The 17,267-nt window shown below is 40.4% G+C and overlaps 1 long non-coding RNA gene across 1 annotated transcript in view; it reads right to left on the reverse strand.

The window, feature by feature from the left end:
- Positions 1-17,267, reverse strand: part of LOC118605189 — a 509,541-nt gene that overhangs the window by 436,880 nt on the left and 55,394 nt on the right. The window lies entirely within an intron of this gene.

Raw genomic sequence — 17,267 nt, forward strand, 5'->3', positions numbered from 1 at the left:
AAGTGGAAAATTAGAGAATTTGTTAAAACTTGTGACGAAACACAGCCAGAGAGAGGTTACATTAAAATGGCAGAATGCGAGGGATTCTTCATACCCATGGTGATAACCGAAATCATTTCTTTTTGCCAAATCCAGTGAGGCTGTCTTTATGCCATTTTGTACAACCTATGTGTGAATTAACATAAAGTTGCTGACACATTCATACAACACAAAAAAAAGTTAAATTGGATTGTCGTAAAATCCCCCAGGAAGAGTCACCAAGGTAGTGTGAGAGAAGATAAGGTAACTAACTTCAAAACTTACAAAGATTTTAGTTTAGGCAACTTCCAAGGTGCCAGCGCATGCCTTCAAGCTCCAAGGGTGATATTGTCACCCCCTCGGCTCTGGGAGGGATGATAAGTACGTGGTCGACATACAGCCAGCATCCATAACAGGTTCCACTAGTGATCTCGTCACCCTTACCAGACATAACTTCCAAAAGCTCGTCCACATCATGTTCCAGGCAGCCACCATTAACTGATCAGGACCAGCATCCAAAATGAACTTTCTTTGCCTTGGCTTATTTAGAGCATTATGCCCTTCTTAAATATAAAGCTAATTTTCTCCCTCCTTCCCATGGAGCTGCACATTTGGCTCAACTTCCCTGATCTGTCAACCAAAGATTTTGATTTGAACCAAAATACCCTTTCCATGCACATTTCAAACTTAGAGGTCTTCTCTGAATCAAGTCAAATGTTAACCTATTTAATGCCTTTCTTTTTATCATGCTTTTAACTTTTTTGAAAGCATGCTAAATTACATCACTATTTCATTCTCAGAAAATCCCTGTGAGCTAGGCTAACCAATTAGCATTATCTCCAAGAGAATGAAGGCCCAGACAGTCGAGATCACAGAAAATCACCCAGTGAGTTGGAGGTCGCCCGGCTGCCACTTCAACCTTTCGTATATCACCGCACTGGCTTATACGCTTCTACATCTCTCAGGGGGTACTTCCTCCTCCCAGGTTATTCTTCTCCATTTGAACACTACACACACACACACACACACACACACCCATGCAGAGATACATGCATGCATACAAAGAAACCTGTACACAAAAAGAACCTATACACAAAAAGAATACCTGCACAGAAAGAGAGAAATCTACACACACAAAGATGCATATTTGCCCAGAGAGAGGGACATGGACAGATAGACACAGAGAGATATGGAGGCATACACTCAAAAAGATACACAGGGAGACACAAAGAGATGCACGCACACAGACATACAAAGAGACACACAGGGACATACAAATCCAGACACACACAAAGGCACGCAGACACCGAAGTAGAGGTACGCACACACTTTCATAACAACTTTCATTTCATTAGCCCAAGGTAGAAAATCCCATTTTTCTGTGGGACTTTACCAATGTTAAGCCATGGAGAACATCCCAGCCCCTGACTTTGTTCGATAAAGAATAGGCCTCCCTCTGTGAGCTCGATGATAAGAGCATGTTAGATGGTAGATTATGGCTCTTAGCAGAACTGGCATGTGGCGATCTGTACAGCACTCATCCACTTATTAATCAATCATTCATAACCTAGTTTGTGTTGAGATATTCTCAGAGGCTGTTATGCTTATTATGAGAAATCAGAGATGCATTGTAGCTGTCACATTGGGTTCTGATGACCCCATCTGGGGGCCAAATCCCTATTATAACTGTCACATTTGCTTTAAGAACATGTTATTTGTGCCATCGTCTGATTTCCCAAGAACAGAAGCATTTGCTCTTGGTACTTAAAACTGTAATGGATCTCTGGAAAGAGGTAAGAGGAGAGAACGACAAAATTTAAGATTGAGAAAGTGTAAGTAATAAAGATTTTAAATTGTGGTCTTTTTTAGGGTCTTAGGCCATGGAAATAATAAAAGCCATCTTTATCTTCTTTCTTCGATACTTCTTAATTAGGCCAGACTCTTCTTATGGATACTGTTGGTCAGCTACCCAAATCCATTATCCATTGAGGCTGCAGAACCTCCGCTTGAAGAGTATTTGCCTATCTCCATGAGACCTTATGTTCAAGGAAAGTCATCTTATCTTCAATCCAAGGTGGGCGTCTCTTGATTCAGCTAAGCTGAGTAAGGTTAATTACATTCTTTTTGCCAATGATTGTCTTGGGAAAGGGTATATGACCCAATTCTGGTTATGAGATTTGGAGAGAAGCCTATTGGTAGAGTTCTTAAGAAATGTTTTTCTTTTCTGCTTCTGGATGTTCATGTGTGAGATGAGGATTCCTAGAGCTGCCACCCTCTTAACATCCACGAGAAGAACTAGCTCACGTGCTGAGCACAGAGTGGCAATTTTTTTTTTAAATGGCTGAAAATTCTTTGACACTCTCCCCACAAGAGAGCATATCTATGTCTCTCCCCTGGAATCTGGGAGAGCTTTTAAATACTTCAGCCAATAGACTATGGCAGAGGTGACACCAGGTCATATAAGGCCATATAACTTCTGCCTGGTACTCTTGGTGTGCTCATTCTGAGGAAAGCCATCCACCATGTAAGACGTCTGACTACCCTGAGATGACCATACTGGAAAAGCCAAATGCAGATATTCTGTCTAACAGTCTCAGCAAAGCCCAGCCTTCTAGCACTCCCAGGTTCCAGACATGTGAGTGAAGAAGCCTTCTCAGAAGTGGAACTTCCAGACCGTGCTATCCAAGTTTCCTGCCAATGGAGTCACCTTCCGTCATTCAAGTCACCCCCATCCTTTCAAGGCATCCAGCTGAGGTCCCAGAATCATGAAGCACATGAACAAACCACCCTGCTATGCCCTGTCAGAAGCACTGACCCACAGAATCCATGAGCAAAACAAAACAGAGTTACATGCCACTATGTTTTAAAGTGGTTTACTTAGGAAGAAAAAGTAACTGGAGCAAATGGCAGAATAAAAAGATGGAAAAACTTGCTCCTTGATGGCAACATTGTGTGGTTAAAGTAACTAACCCCAGAGCTGCCTCATCTCTGGGATTCTGATTATTGAGCTAATTAGTTTCTCTAGTGTTTAAGCCCTTTTGAGATGGTGTATTAGTTTGCTAGGGCTTCTATAACAAAATACTGCAGACTGGGTGACTTAAACAAGGTCTACTTTCTCACAGTTATGGATGCTGGAAGTCCAAGATCAAGGTGTTGGAAGGGTTGGTTTCTTCTGTGGCTTCTCTCCATGGCTTACAGATGGCTGCCTTCTTGCTGCGTCCTTACATGGCCCTTTCTCTGTGCCCACGCAATCATGCTATCTCTCTGTGTATAAGGGCACCAGTCATTTTGGACTATAACCTACCCTAACAGCCTCATTTTAACTTAGTCACTTCTTCAAATGCCCAGTCTCCAAACACAGTCACATTCCATGGTACTGAGGGTTAGGCCTTCAATGTATGAATTTAGTGGGGGACACAATTCAAGCCATAATAGATGGATGCTTTGCTGATGTAATCATGCTTAAAAGTAAAATGAGAGGAAAACGAATCACTCTGACTTAAGCAAAAGCTGGAATAGCTCAAGAATTAAAGAAAGAGCAACATGACGGAGCAACTCCAGGAATACCAGTGACTAGAACAGGGGGTTCGATGACACACGAATCCACATCCACTTCTTTTATTCCGACATCCCTGATTCTCTCTGGGATTTGCACTTGTTCGCCCAAGAGTCACCACGCTGAGCATTATCTTGTCACTCTCACACTGAAATACAGTGAATTACGGGATAGTTGAGGGGAATAAGCTAGAACTGGCAGAGTTCCACACATCTGTGTAAGGGAGAGCAGTAAGACTTTTAGTGCTACGTGAAAGGAGTCATCAAGGCTTATTGGTTTCTGGGAGCTGCCTGCCACAGGCCTACCTACCTTTTGTCCCAGCCAAAGACATGTTCCACTTCATGATACCAAGAGAAAAAAAGAACCATGAACTAATCTGGTAAGAACAAAGACATACGGTAACCTCTCTGGAACCCTTGGGAGAAAAGTTATTGAAAACTACTGAAACTGAGGCTTCTTGCTATTAATGAGCCTAAAAATCTCACACCACATATGGACTTTAAAATAATTCTCTCCCTTAAAAACAAAATGGGAGTAATCTAACACCTAAAATGTAAATAAATCCTCATGTGTCCGCAAAAAAAATATTATGCAGTCATTTAGAAAGAAGGTATCATCTCTATGTAGAAACTTCTCTAAGTACGCAGTAAAGATAAAAGCAAGCTGAACAATAGTATATATAGTATGCTACTATGGGAGGAGAGAGGGAGGAATATATAGTGGCATCTTTTCAAATGTATGTATCGTCTCTTTAAAAAAAGTTGCCCAATAAACTAATAACAGTAGTTGCTTCAGTACAGGGAAACTGGAAGCCTAGGGCAAAGAGTAGGAAGAGAGATCATTTTGTAGTAGTTCTCCTTTATCCATGGTTTCACTTTCCGTAGTTTCAGTTACCTGTGGTCAACCACAGTCTGAAGATATTAAATGCAAAATTCCGGAAATAAATAATCCATGTTTTAAATTGTGCACCATTCTGAATAGTGTGATGCTCCATTCCTCCTGGGATGTGAATCTTCCCTCCATCCGGCATATCCGCGCTGCATATGCTGCCGGCCCATCAGTCACTCAGTAGCCATCTCAGTTATCACATCGGCTGTCACGGTCTTGCAGCACGCATCCCCCTTAGAGTAGCCTAATGCCACGTCCCAACACCTACGTCAGTCACTCACCTCACTTCACCTCATCACGAAAGTATTGTATCATCTCGCATCATCAGAAAAAAGGTGAGTACAGCACAAGATATTTTGAGAGAGACTACATTCACAACTCTTATTACAGTATATTGTTACAATTGTTCTATTTTAACATTGTTGTTAATCTCTTATTGTGCCTAATTTATAAATTAAACTTTATCATAGGTATGTCTATATAGAAAAAAAAAGCGTCTATAGGTTTTGGCACTATCCATGGTTTGAGGCATCCTCTGGGAGTCTTGGAACATATCCCCCATAGATAACAGGGGACTATTGTATGCTATTTTCATAGTAGATTAGACATTGCAGGAGAAAATATTAATCAACTTGAAGACACAGCAATAAAAACTATCTAAAATGAAACACAGAAATAAGACTGGAAAAACAAGTGAACGCTGTATCAGTGAACCGTGAGACAACTTTAAACAGCCTAACGCGTATAATTTGAGTCCCAGAAGTAAGGAGAGAAGAAAAAGGTACTTAATAAAAAACAACCAAAAAAGTCCCAGATTTGATGAAAATGTTAAACCTACAGATCCAATAAATTCAGTAAACCCTAAACGAGAATACCAAAGCACATTGTAATCAAATTGTGTAAAACCAATGAAATGGAGAAAATCTTAAAAGAAGCTTGAGGAAAACATACATTAAGTAGAAAAGAAGAAAAATAAGAATGATGGCGGACAGAAAGCCAGAAGAGGGTAGAGCAACATCTTTCAAGTACTGAAAGAACAAAAGCTCATCTAGAATTCTAGATCCAGTGAAAGTATCTTTTGAAAACAGAGGCACAATAAAGTCTTTTTTAGATGTAAAAAAAAAAGCTGACAGAATTCATCACCAGCCGTCACATACTATAAGAAATGTAAAAGGAAGTCCAGATGGAAATCATGATGTACACCAAGGAATGAAAAGATCTGAAAATGATAAATATGTGGGCAAATTTATCATAAAGTAATGTTCTTATTTTTAAATCACTTTAAAATGTTTAAGTAACAAAAATAAAGTATGAGGATGCATTTTATAATAAAAGTATTACATGAATTTCTATATGATGGCAATACAAAAAAACTTTAATGATCAATCAATTTGAAAAGACAATGTAAAAAAGCAACTAATAGTTTTCAGTGGATGTTTTTTTAACTTTAACCATAATATTATCTACATACATCTAAAAATAATCATGTGTTTATGTGTAAGTGCATATGTGTAAATATATTTATGTATCTTACTTATTGTTGGTGAACGTATGGGTTTGTGAGTTCTACAAGCCACAGACAGGGAATCATAGGATTAAGATTCTTTTGTAAATCACACAAGAACTCCACGACAGTATCAACACTGACAACTTTCCCTTTCATTATCATCTTGATAATAGACCACTTTACATATTTGAGTTTCTAAAATCTACTTTGTCATATCTGCTATATCATAAAGCAGAGCCTTCCACAGAACAGGCACTCGATCAATAGTCATCCAATGAATACATGGCTTCTCCAATATCACAATATTTTCTGATGGCTACCAAAGAAACATAAGTCCTGCATCACGAGCGTCAGGACCAATATCTGAACTTGAATTTCTCTTCTCAATTATCTCTGCCTCTCCCACTGCATACCTTCAAGCTCTTCCTTCATGCCTTTTCTCCTAGGACTGAGCTATATCCCCTGAGGCTACATGGCATTGGTAGAACCCACAAGAGTACATCAATCTTCAGAGGTGGACTCAAGAGGATATATTTAAATCACAAAGAATGCAGGATCAGAGTTACAGTTATGATCAGTGAAGCAACCTCAGTGTGTTGTGTGTAATTAAAATGACTCTAGGACTGCTCTGTATCAGCCGGAAAAAACATCTCTTTCTGTATGAGCGAAAAAAGGAGACATGAGCAGCCTATTGTACCTAGGTGAAAAACTTGACCTTGAATTAAGTTTACCATTTCCATACCCTGGTAATAAAGACTGTACCTGCTTCATCTTCTGCTTTTGGCCTTGACAAGCTCAAGATGTTAGAAATACTATAGTCATAAACCTCTCAAAGATGTGGCCTCATCAGACTTCTTCAAAACTCAAAGAGCGTTGAAAAAAGATGATTTTGCTTTTCCTTTGGGAAGTTTCCAATGCTAACAATTCACACCCGCAACAATGGGTCCCCATCCAAGATTGATCTCATTCGCACCTGTTTTCCTAATTGCCTATCAGTTTTTCTCCTCAGTGCCTCACTTATCGCCACCCTTTGGCTGGAACAGAAGAAATTCTTATACCGTTTGCTCAGTGGGCTTCATGGGAATGAGGAAATATTATCCATACTCTGCCTAAAACATCAGCTTAGGCAGAGCAGGAGCGGTCAGCGAGCCTCGTTTTTTTTTTAATTTCATATTTGAACAATATTAAAAGAACTGTTAAAGTTATGAAACTCCATGCTCATATTAGATTTAGGATGGGGTGGCTAAGGATACATATAAAAAGAATTATTGCACTTTTTTCCTTAGTAATAACATTTAGCAGTCAGATATTGCTTTTCATCTCTATTGCTCTTTACAAATATTAACTATACAATTTTACTGCATTAACTGCAAAAAGAGAGTCAGAAGTGGCCTTATAATTTTGTAGTCACTTTGGTAGCATTTATTACCTCTCAAAATAATATACTACACCCAAGAGTCTTATGTTTCACCTTGGTTTAAGTAAGAAAGTCAGAAAGGAAGGAAGGAGAAAAAAGGTCATATTCTAAAATAACAGAGATCTCAGAAGCCTACCTAGTATTTCACGGTTATATCCCATGGCTTTAGAACATAGAATTGGAATAGTTAGTGAGATGGAAGACATAGCTACATTTTGAATAATAGTGTTATGATCAACATATGACAATTTGTATTTTTTTTAAAAAATAGCAAATATTTCCAAATCCTTCCTAGAAAAAAAATTGGTTTTTTTTAATATAGTAAGTATATGGATTTAACATAAACGAAAGGTATACTATTATTGTTTTCATTGTTGATAATATAGTAATATAGCTCACCTCTCCCTGGAGTCACTTTTTTTTAAAGAAAAGAGCCTCCAAAAAATAAAAATAGTAACCACTTGTTGAATATATACTGTGTGCAACGCGCCATGCTAAGTACTTCAAATACACTGATATGATTCAATTTCTCCACATGCAAAATGAACGAATTGTCTAGAGCAGACATCAGCAACCTCCAGCCCATGGGCTAAATCCACATACCATTTTTATAAATGAAGCTTTACTGGAACATGATCATGTTCGGGCAGAGTTGATTATTCGCAACAAAACCCATTTGGCCTGCAAAGCTTAAAATATTTACTATCTATTCTTTTATAGAAGAACATTGGTGCCCTGTGATCTAGAAGATGACCCCAAAGTACTTTCGAATACTAACATCCTAGTCCTCTGACTCTGTATCAAGAACTCTTTCTCCACCTTCTCCACAGTGTCATTAGTATCATCAAACAGCGAAAACAGTATATTGGCCTAAATTTGCATGTGTGTTGTTATGCAGGCTTCTGTATCAGTTCTCTAGGAAAATATTCTTTGTGTTTCAAATTCAATAATCATTCACCTATCATCAGTCCACTGTTGAGAACAACTTCAGTTAATTCCATCTGAAACTGTATGCTGTGGATAACATCCACATCAACTATTACAAAGTATAATTATGGGACTCTAATAAATTACATCAAAACAAAAACAAAAACAAAACAGAACATCACACGCTCACTTCTTCCCTCACTCTCTCAAGTCATTGTTTCTTCTCCGTTTTCTCTGCCACCATCATTGCCCGTTGCCACTTCACTGCATCCTCCTTTCAGCATTTCTAGTAGGGCAGGTCCAGTGATGGAAAGTCCCCTCGGCATTTGTTTGTTTGAGACAGTCAGTATCTTCCATTTCCGAAGGACGGCACTGCTGAGTATGGTATTGTTGGTTGGCAGTTTTTTTCTTTCAATATTTTGAATGTGTCATCCCGGCTCTCCCCTGGTCTTCAAGATTTCTGCTTAGAAACCCACTGAGAGCCTTACAGGGGTTCCCTTGTGACAAGTCTCTTTTTCCTTACTGCTTTTAAAATTCTCTGTCTTTAATTTTTGACAGTTTGATTATAATGTGTCTCAGCAAATTCTTTTTGGGGTCAAATCTGTATGGAGACTTTTTAGTTTTATGTACCTGCATGTCCACATCTATCCCCAGATTTCATTTTTTTCTTTTTGTTCCTCTGACTAGATAATTTCAAATCATTATTCTTCAATTACATTAATTTTTTTCTTCTGTCCAATCAAGTCTGCTGTTGAAAGCGCTCCAATGAACTTTATGGTTCGGTCATATTTTTCAGCTCTAGGATTTTTGTTTAAGTTTTTTTTTATGGTTTCTTTTTCTTTGTTGAATTCTTATTTATTCATGTATGGTTTTCCCAATTTTGTTTAGTTCTCTGCTTTCTTGTAGTTCACTGAACTCCTTTAAGAGGATTTTTCTGAATTCTCTATCATTCAGTTCATAGGTAGCCATTTCTTTAGGGTCGGTTATTAGAGCTTTATTAGTTTCCTTTGGTGGTGTCGTTTCTCTGATTATTCATGATCCTATTCCTTTGCTTTAGTGTCTGCACCTTTGAAGCAGCAGTCACCTCTTCTAGTCTTTACAGGTTCACTTAGTCAGGAAAAGACCTTCACCAGTCATTCAGCTTGGGGTTCTAGACAGGCCACAGGTAGCATCTGTGGGTGGGCAGGACTTGTTGCCAGGATCTCTGGTAGGATGGGGCCAGTGCCCATGCTCTGAGGCCAGGGGCAGCCACTGGCTAGATTCCAGGTTAGGCGGGTCAGCTGGCAGGGCTTCAGAGTTACGGGTGGTGGCTGGGCTTCACAGTCAGGCAGAGCTAATAGCCGGGCTTCCTAGTTGGCAAAGGCTGTAGACTGGGCTCCCTACCCGAGCAGAGCCACTGGATGGACTCTGCAGTCAGATGAGGTTACAGGCTGAGCTCTATAATCACGTGAGGCTGCTATCTGGGTTCTGCAATTGCCTTTGGTCAGGTGGGGCCACAGGCTGTGCTCCTTTGCTGGATGGTGGCATTTGCTAGACTCTGTGATTGGACAGTGCTGCAGGCTGGGCTTCACGACCACCCCTGGTTGGGTGAAGCCACAGGTTGTACTCCCTTTTCCTGAGTGGCACTGCTGGCTGAATTCTGTGGTCAGATGGGACCAAAGGCTATGCTCCTTTGTCAGGAAGGGCCACAGGCTGAGCTCCACAGTTCAGCAGGGCAGCCGGGTTGCTTCTCTGTTCGGCGGGGGCCTCATGCTGGCTGTGAAACTCAGACGAACAGACATACTACCCATGCTTCCTAGCTAGATGAGGCCCGTGGCTTAGCACCATGGGAGAGCAGAGATACTGGCTGGGCTTCTGGTCAAGTGAAGTCATCGCTAGGGAGATGGTACCACCACCAAGATCCAATCACTGGTCACTGTGATCCCTGCTCCCCTTCTTTGTTCCTACCTGCCAATTCCTCCAATGTTTCTTGTGAGGCAAAACAGAAGTGGAACTCTCAGGAAGCACTCCAGAACACTGAGGACACTGGCCTGCCTGTCTTAGGCTTTCTTTTCCCCAGTGGACAAACTGCAGGCCCAGGGAAACCCTCTTGGTGTGGTGCTGTGCTCGGCTGGCACACGGGCAGGTGCTTTTGTCCTCCAAAAGGGTGTTTCAGCCTCACCTCCAGGTTCCAGGATTTTTCTCAAAGGCATTCTTATTTGTGAATAGTTGCTCATCTATATTTTTATGGGGGAACTAGACCTGGGGACCTGCTCTTCTGCCATCATGCTAATATCACTCATATGCTTATCTATTATAAAATGTTACTAGAGAGACCTGCATGCCTCTTGTCTTACATGGTTTCTCATCTCTTTTCCCTGGGACATGAGTAGAACCTATATGACTTCTGAAAGGGTTTTATCCTCTAATAGGTAGACTCCCTTCGGAAGTGGTAGGCTCCTAGCCATACCTTTTCTATCAACATCAACCTGAAGGCCAAGAGCTCATTAAAAAAGACACTGGAAGATGAATACCTCCGCATTAGTGGCAAGGGTCCAGTGGCATTCCAGCTTCTCTCGATGAAAACCCTTTGATGTTCTGGTAAGAGAAGGAGATTAAAACCAGGAGGGCACTGAGAAAGGGCACAGTGAGAAGAAGAATTCTTGTTCTTTTTTTGTATGTAAGCCTTGTTTAGGATGTACTCATAAGAGCTAGTTCATTGAATATCAATTGCTCTGCTCTGTGCCATACATATATTATCTTAGTTAATCCTCTTAAGAGCCTTAGGAGGTGGGACCTATTGTCTCAGTATTTATAAGGGAACTTAGAAGAAGCTCAGTAAGAAGTGAAGAACCAGGACTTAAATCGTGGCCTGGATGATTCCTTAAACTGGGCGTGAGATTCTCTTAGTTTTGATTCCCATGACATGTCCCAGATATCAAAGGTCAATAAAGCTTAAGATGCACAAACTTAAATAACTGTATGTTTTTCTTATGTTACTTCAGAACCCTAAAGCTCTCTGACTATTTAAAATGGTTTCTGGAACTGGTAAAAAAAAAAAACCACATATTTTATAAAAAGTGAGTGGTCTACTGATATTTGGCTTTTAAAAGTTACCAGAGATCAGACACAAGCATATAACACATTCCCTTGTCCCTTCTCTGTGTGTTAGATTTCTTGGGTCCCAGCCACACCAACCACCTTTAAGAGAACATATGTACAGACAAAGCTCAGACTGCACTGGCCCACCTTCCTGACACTGGCCTTGAGGGCTGAGGCAGTGGGAGAAAGGGCTCAGTTCCTTTGGTTATACAAAAGAAACTCAGAGCCAAGTTTGGAAGCAGGAGCGAGAAAGGACCTAGCTGCTCTGCAAGATAAAGTGAAAGGAATTCTTTTCATTGTTGGAGGAGCAGTGTCTAAGGGAAAGGGGACTGAAAAAACTGTGGACACGTGACTTTGGGGAATATTCTTAAGAAAGAAACACGAATGTTCAATATTCATACATAAATCATACATAACAATGCAGTCGTAAATTTTCCCGCTTCCCCAATTCTTCAATAAAGTTAGCTTGACCTCACTAAACCACTAAATCACGTTTCCTTTCTTAGAAAAAAGTAAGTGAAGAGATTGGAAGAAAAGGAAGACACAGCTTTCTTAATTCTTTCAAAATGGTAGCACTTCCTATTTTACAGGCTAAAAAACCAAGGAAAGAGAAACAGAGCACCTCAGCCACCAGTTAAGAAATCTTACAAGTCTATGCCATTGTTTTTTCATTTCTATAAAGGAAATTACTGCCTATTAAAAAAAAAAAAAAGTTAAAAGTATGTTCCGGGAAGTTTCTAGAACCTGACCAACCAGTCTCTAGCTCTGACTCAATTCTATCATCTATCTCCCTGAGAAGACCCAGAGGCCAAGAAGCTCAGCCAGTAGACAACAGAGTTAAACTCAAGAGGCTGAGCTTTTCTGGCCATATTTTCCACATGCCCACCCCCCTAATCTGATTCAGCCTCAGGAGTCATGCAGAGCTCAATTCTTTTAAACTTATTTACAAGTTTTATCATTATACTTGCCCACATTATGCAAGCAGTTTGCAATCTCCCCTAATTCTCTGACTTTAATTATATAATTGAACAAGCCAAAAACTCATTTTTCCCAGGAAACATTAAACATTACCATCTTAATGAAATTCGTAATGAAATGGTCCACTATGCATGCAAATGACCGATAGTGGCTAGGCCACCAGCTTATCACTGGGCAAGGCAATAAGACAAATGCTCTTTCGTTTGTCAGTCACTGGGAATGGCAGTTCTCAGCCACACTTTTGGCTGGAATGATAATGCTACCAGACTAGAAGATGTGCCTCTGTGAGACACATGGATATAATTAAGATGGGATGAAAAGAGTTTAAATGAAGTAGGAACTGATCTTAACCTATACAAATCAAAACTTATTTTCAAAGCTGAAAGAACTCACTTAAACTTTTTCTGCCAATTAAAAAAATAAAAAGTTATCAACTGTCCTTTCTCCAGAGACTAGAGGTCTGAGAGATTAACAGTTCTCTTCTCGGCTTACTTTCCTGGACTGAACGCAGGAAATAGCCAAAATTTGAAAAACTTGGGGGATTTCTGAAATTTTCATTGTAATAAATGAATGACTCTTCGAGTATCTGTCCCTTCCCAACTGCATTTTTCAAATGTCCTTGTTACATAAAGACCCAAATCTTATATACACGACACACTCTCCTCATGCCATGGTCACTGCCTGCCAAGATGGAAGGGGGCAGACCTGTTCACACTTGTTGTCCAAACAGCATGGACAACAACGTGTGCGCCAAGCAGGTATCAAACTAAAGCGCTTAATAATAGTTACTATTTATATGACAGATTCCCAGCCCCCAAATCTTGTCAGATCTTTGCATTCCCAGAAGCATGTTAAGATGCCCAAAATATCCAACAGAGAAATTTACCCTAAACATTTACAGTATTTCAGAGAAGAGAATACGCAATAGCTGCACCTAGCAAAGTACCTAGCGGAGTAAATATCATTTCCCTTCCTTTTATGCTCCTCCATTTTTCCACGGGACTTAAAGGCAAAGGAAATTTATGTTTGTAAATTTTTAAAATAATGTTTTAATTATTGGAATATAATTCATATATCATATAATTCACCCATCTAAAGTGCATAATTCAATGGGTGATGGTATATTACATTATTAACTTTTTAATTGTGGGAAAATATATATACCATAAAATTTGCCATTTTTTAAGTGTATGATTCAGTGGCACTAATTACATTCAAAATGTTGTGCAACCATCATCATCATCTATTTTCCAAAACTTTTTCATCACTCCTAACAGAGAGTCCGTAACCATTACATAATAACTCTCCATTCCTCCTTCTCACAGTCCCTAGAAACTTCTACTCCACTTTCTGTTGCCATGAGTTAGCCTATCCTAGATATTTCATATAAGTAGAACCTTATAATATTTGTCCTTTTGTGTCTGGCTCGTTTCACTTAGCACGTTGTCTGCAGGATTCATCTATGTTGTAGCATGTGTCAGAGTTTCACTTCTTTTTATGGCTTCATGATACTCCATTATACGTAGAAACCAGATTTTATGTATCCATTCATCTGTTGATGATGGGTTTATTTTTTAAAAAATACTTTGAGTGCAGAGAACTGAGGAATCTCACACCTCAATTCCTAGTGCACTCTTGTCATCGCCAAGATGTGCTCCTCTCTCAGGTTTTGTTAACTTCTTCATTCCCGGAAACCTCCCCCGCACCCTCTCCCTCGAGAGGCTCACACACTAATGTATTTGGTGTAGATCCTTAAATACATACGTAGGTTTGTAAAATATATAACTGTGTTGTTTCAATTTACATCGATGCATTTAACTTATATAAATCTCATTGTCTCTTGCTTTTTCACTCAACTCTATGTTTTTCAGATCTACTATATCCAGTTAACCATTAATTGTTTAATGTTTAGTCTCTGAAATATGGCTTAAAGAGATTAAATGGTCTCGTGCTATTATATTTTCTCTACTGAGGAGGATGACACCCAGGATAATTTCTATACTTCTCTGTGAGCAATGGACAAATCTCTTAATCTCTCTTAGTCTTAGTTTCTTCATCTGTACAATGAGGGGTTTACACCAGATCAGAGAGCCTTAATGGGCAGTATTCATCAAATGGCTGGGGGATTTTTCCAAAATAATGTACCCAACCCAACATCAGAATCTAAGGTAGTAGTAAAACCCTGGCACAAACATTGGGGGCGGTAGGGGGGGGGGACACCTCCCAGATGAGTCTGATGTGTATCTCTAGTTAAAACCCCTGCCCAAGACGAATCTCTGAGGTCCCTTCACGTTAACAGAGATTCTGTGATTATAGGGAAAATCTCTTGGCAAACGTCCTACAGCAAACCAAAGGCTAGAACCTGGCAATAAAAATGATGCCTGTGCCCCAGCTGTCTGTTTTCTAAATATAAAATCTACTTTAAAAGCATTTACGCTGTTTTCTTGCTATCTTCTATAAGCATATTCCAAGGATTAACTGCTCCCTGGTTAACATGCTCATCCATAACCTTGGGGGCTCAGTCCTTCCTCAGGTGGGATCGTGCCCTCTGGTTCTTGTATTTGATAAAAGCTGAAAAAGGCTGGGAACATCTTTCATCTCTATTCCCCTCAGAAATGCGTGGAACTCAATAGGGTCACCTCCGAGTCTCTGCTTTTGCAAGGAATACAGAACTGGTTTTCAGAGTCTGGATTAAAAAGAAAATGCCTGTACCATCCTCCATTTATGGTGCTGCTGCTCCTCCCTCACCCTCAAGTCTTGTTCTGAAGTCCACCATCAGAACTAACCTCCACACTCTCCTTTTTGTTATGCCCAAATAAAAATGTTTAAAAACTTGGAAGGACAGAAAATAGGAAGAAGAAGATGCAAATTACTATAATTCCACTGGGTGAAATACTTTTTTTCTCACAAATATTCCCTGACCCAATTATCTTAGCTATAACAAAGTACCATACATTGGGTGGTTTATAAACAAACATTTATTTTCTCACAGTTCCGGAGGCTGGAATTCTGAGATCAGGGCCCCAGCATGGTTGGGTTCTGGTGAGAGGCCTTTTCCAGGTTACAGACTACTGACTTCTTATCGTAGCCTCACCTGGTGGAGAGCAGAGAGAGGGAGCAAGCTCTCCTGTGACTCTCCAAAGAGCATTAATCTCATCGTGAAGGTTCTACCCTCATGACTTCATCTAATCACAGTCACCTACCAAAGGCCTCACCTTTTAATACCATCAAGTGGGGGTATTTTGGGAGACAAACATTCGGTCCACAACACTCTTTCTGATTTCAGTTAGTGGTGCTAAACTGGTCCCCTTGCGCAGGCCTCAAACCCAGGAATTACGTTTGAATCTTCTCTTTTCCTTACTACTTCCAACCCATCAGTCCAACCTTCAGATATACTCTGAATCCATCCTTGTCTTTCTGTTTCCATTCCTACTACCGTAGGCCAAACTGCCATCATCTCTCACCTGGGATGCTTGCTTAGCCTCCCTCATACATGGCAAAAGGAATAAAAAAATATCAACTGACAGAACCCAGAAACAAAAGTATCCAGACTGGCTTGAAGAATTAGGTCAAAACTAATGAGATTAAATTGAACACAAATAAATGAAAGCCTCTGCATTTACTTTCCAAAACCCCATGGCACAAGTTACAAGATGCATAAAGGACTTGGGTGATTTATTTGACCGCAAGCTCGATTAAGAAAACAATGTGATGTACCCAACCAAAGGAAAAGTTCTTACCACTTTGGCTGCATGAATAAGAATACAGCATCTAATATAATATAAAGGGCATAATATAGTCCTTTTGAGCTGGTCATACACAATGTTTGATTCTGGGCTTCAGATCAAATACATGTATATACATCTCTACAAGTGACATAGAGGGATTCTGAGTCGAGCCAAACTGGGTCACGTGAGCGACAGATGAAAGAAGTGGGGATGCGCGTTGAGAAGACGGAGGGTCTGACGGACGCGCCCACACGTCTCTGGAATGGCAGCTTTAGAAAGAGGGGCAGACTTCGGTTCAAAAGAAATCCTCACATCAGTTGACATGCCTCCTCCTCAGAGGAGCCTGCCCTGATTACCCTGTCTAAATAGTCCAATCACTCTGCACATCATTCCGTTTCATTTACTTCCTTGCGCTTATTGCCAGCTAGAGTTATCCTGGGTTTTGCTTAAGCATATGCTGCCTCCTCGACTTTAATGCACCATCTGTGAGAGCTGGGATCTTGTTTATCCTGTTCATCATAACATTCTGGGACCCAAAAAAGTGCAGGGCACATAGTGGGAGCTCAATAAATACACGCTGACTAAAGGAATGAATGGCTAAATGAATGCCTTTCCCCTACAGCAGCTTCTAGCATTAACGGGTCATGAAGAGCCATTCTTAAGGAGATCTGGTAAAGCATTTGGGGTTCCTGCTGGGAAAATACTTGCAGAGAGCTGAATTCATTATCTCCTGCCTCCTGGGGCTTTCCCCTTACTCAATATTTTTCATTCTGTGACTCAATCTGCAGTTCCACGACTGCAGATTTCTTGGCTGTCCTCTGGTCTCAGGTTGTCCTTGGATCAGAACCTTACCTTGGGCTCTCCCCACAGTGAGCTCCTGCTCTCCCTCCAGGTTCAGCTGGGGCTTCCTGAAGTCCAGGACATTGCGACCTTTGGCCTGCTTTATGCTAGATCACACGGAAGGGTTTGGAAGCCCAGGCTCCTGCAGAAACCAAGAGGGAAGGATCCAGAACACTGCTCCCCAGAGGCTGGCACATTCTGTCTTAAAAAGTGAACTGAACCCAGCAAGCAGATTTTGTCTCCAGTCACATCTTTAGAAAAGGCTGCTTTAAATGTACAGGCAATAAAAGGTACAGCCATAAAGAATAATAAGTGATCTTTGCCTAC

The sequence above is a fragment of the Rousettus aegyptiacus genome, unplaced genomic scaffold (genome assembly GCF_014176215.1).
Source record: "Rousettus aegyptiacus isolate mRouAeg1 unplaced genomic scaffold, mRouAeg1.p scaffold_m13_p_7, whole genome shotgun sequence".
NCBI classification, from domain to species: domain Eukaryota; kingdom Metazoa; phylum Chordata; class Mammalia; order Chiroptera; family Pteropodidae; genus Rousettus; species Rousettus aegyptiacus.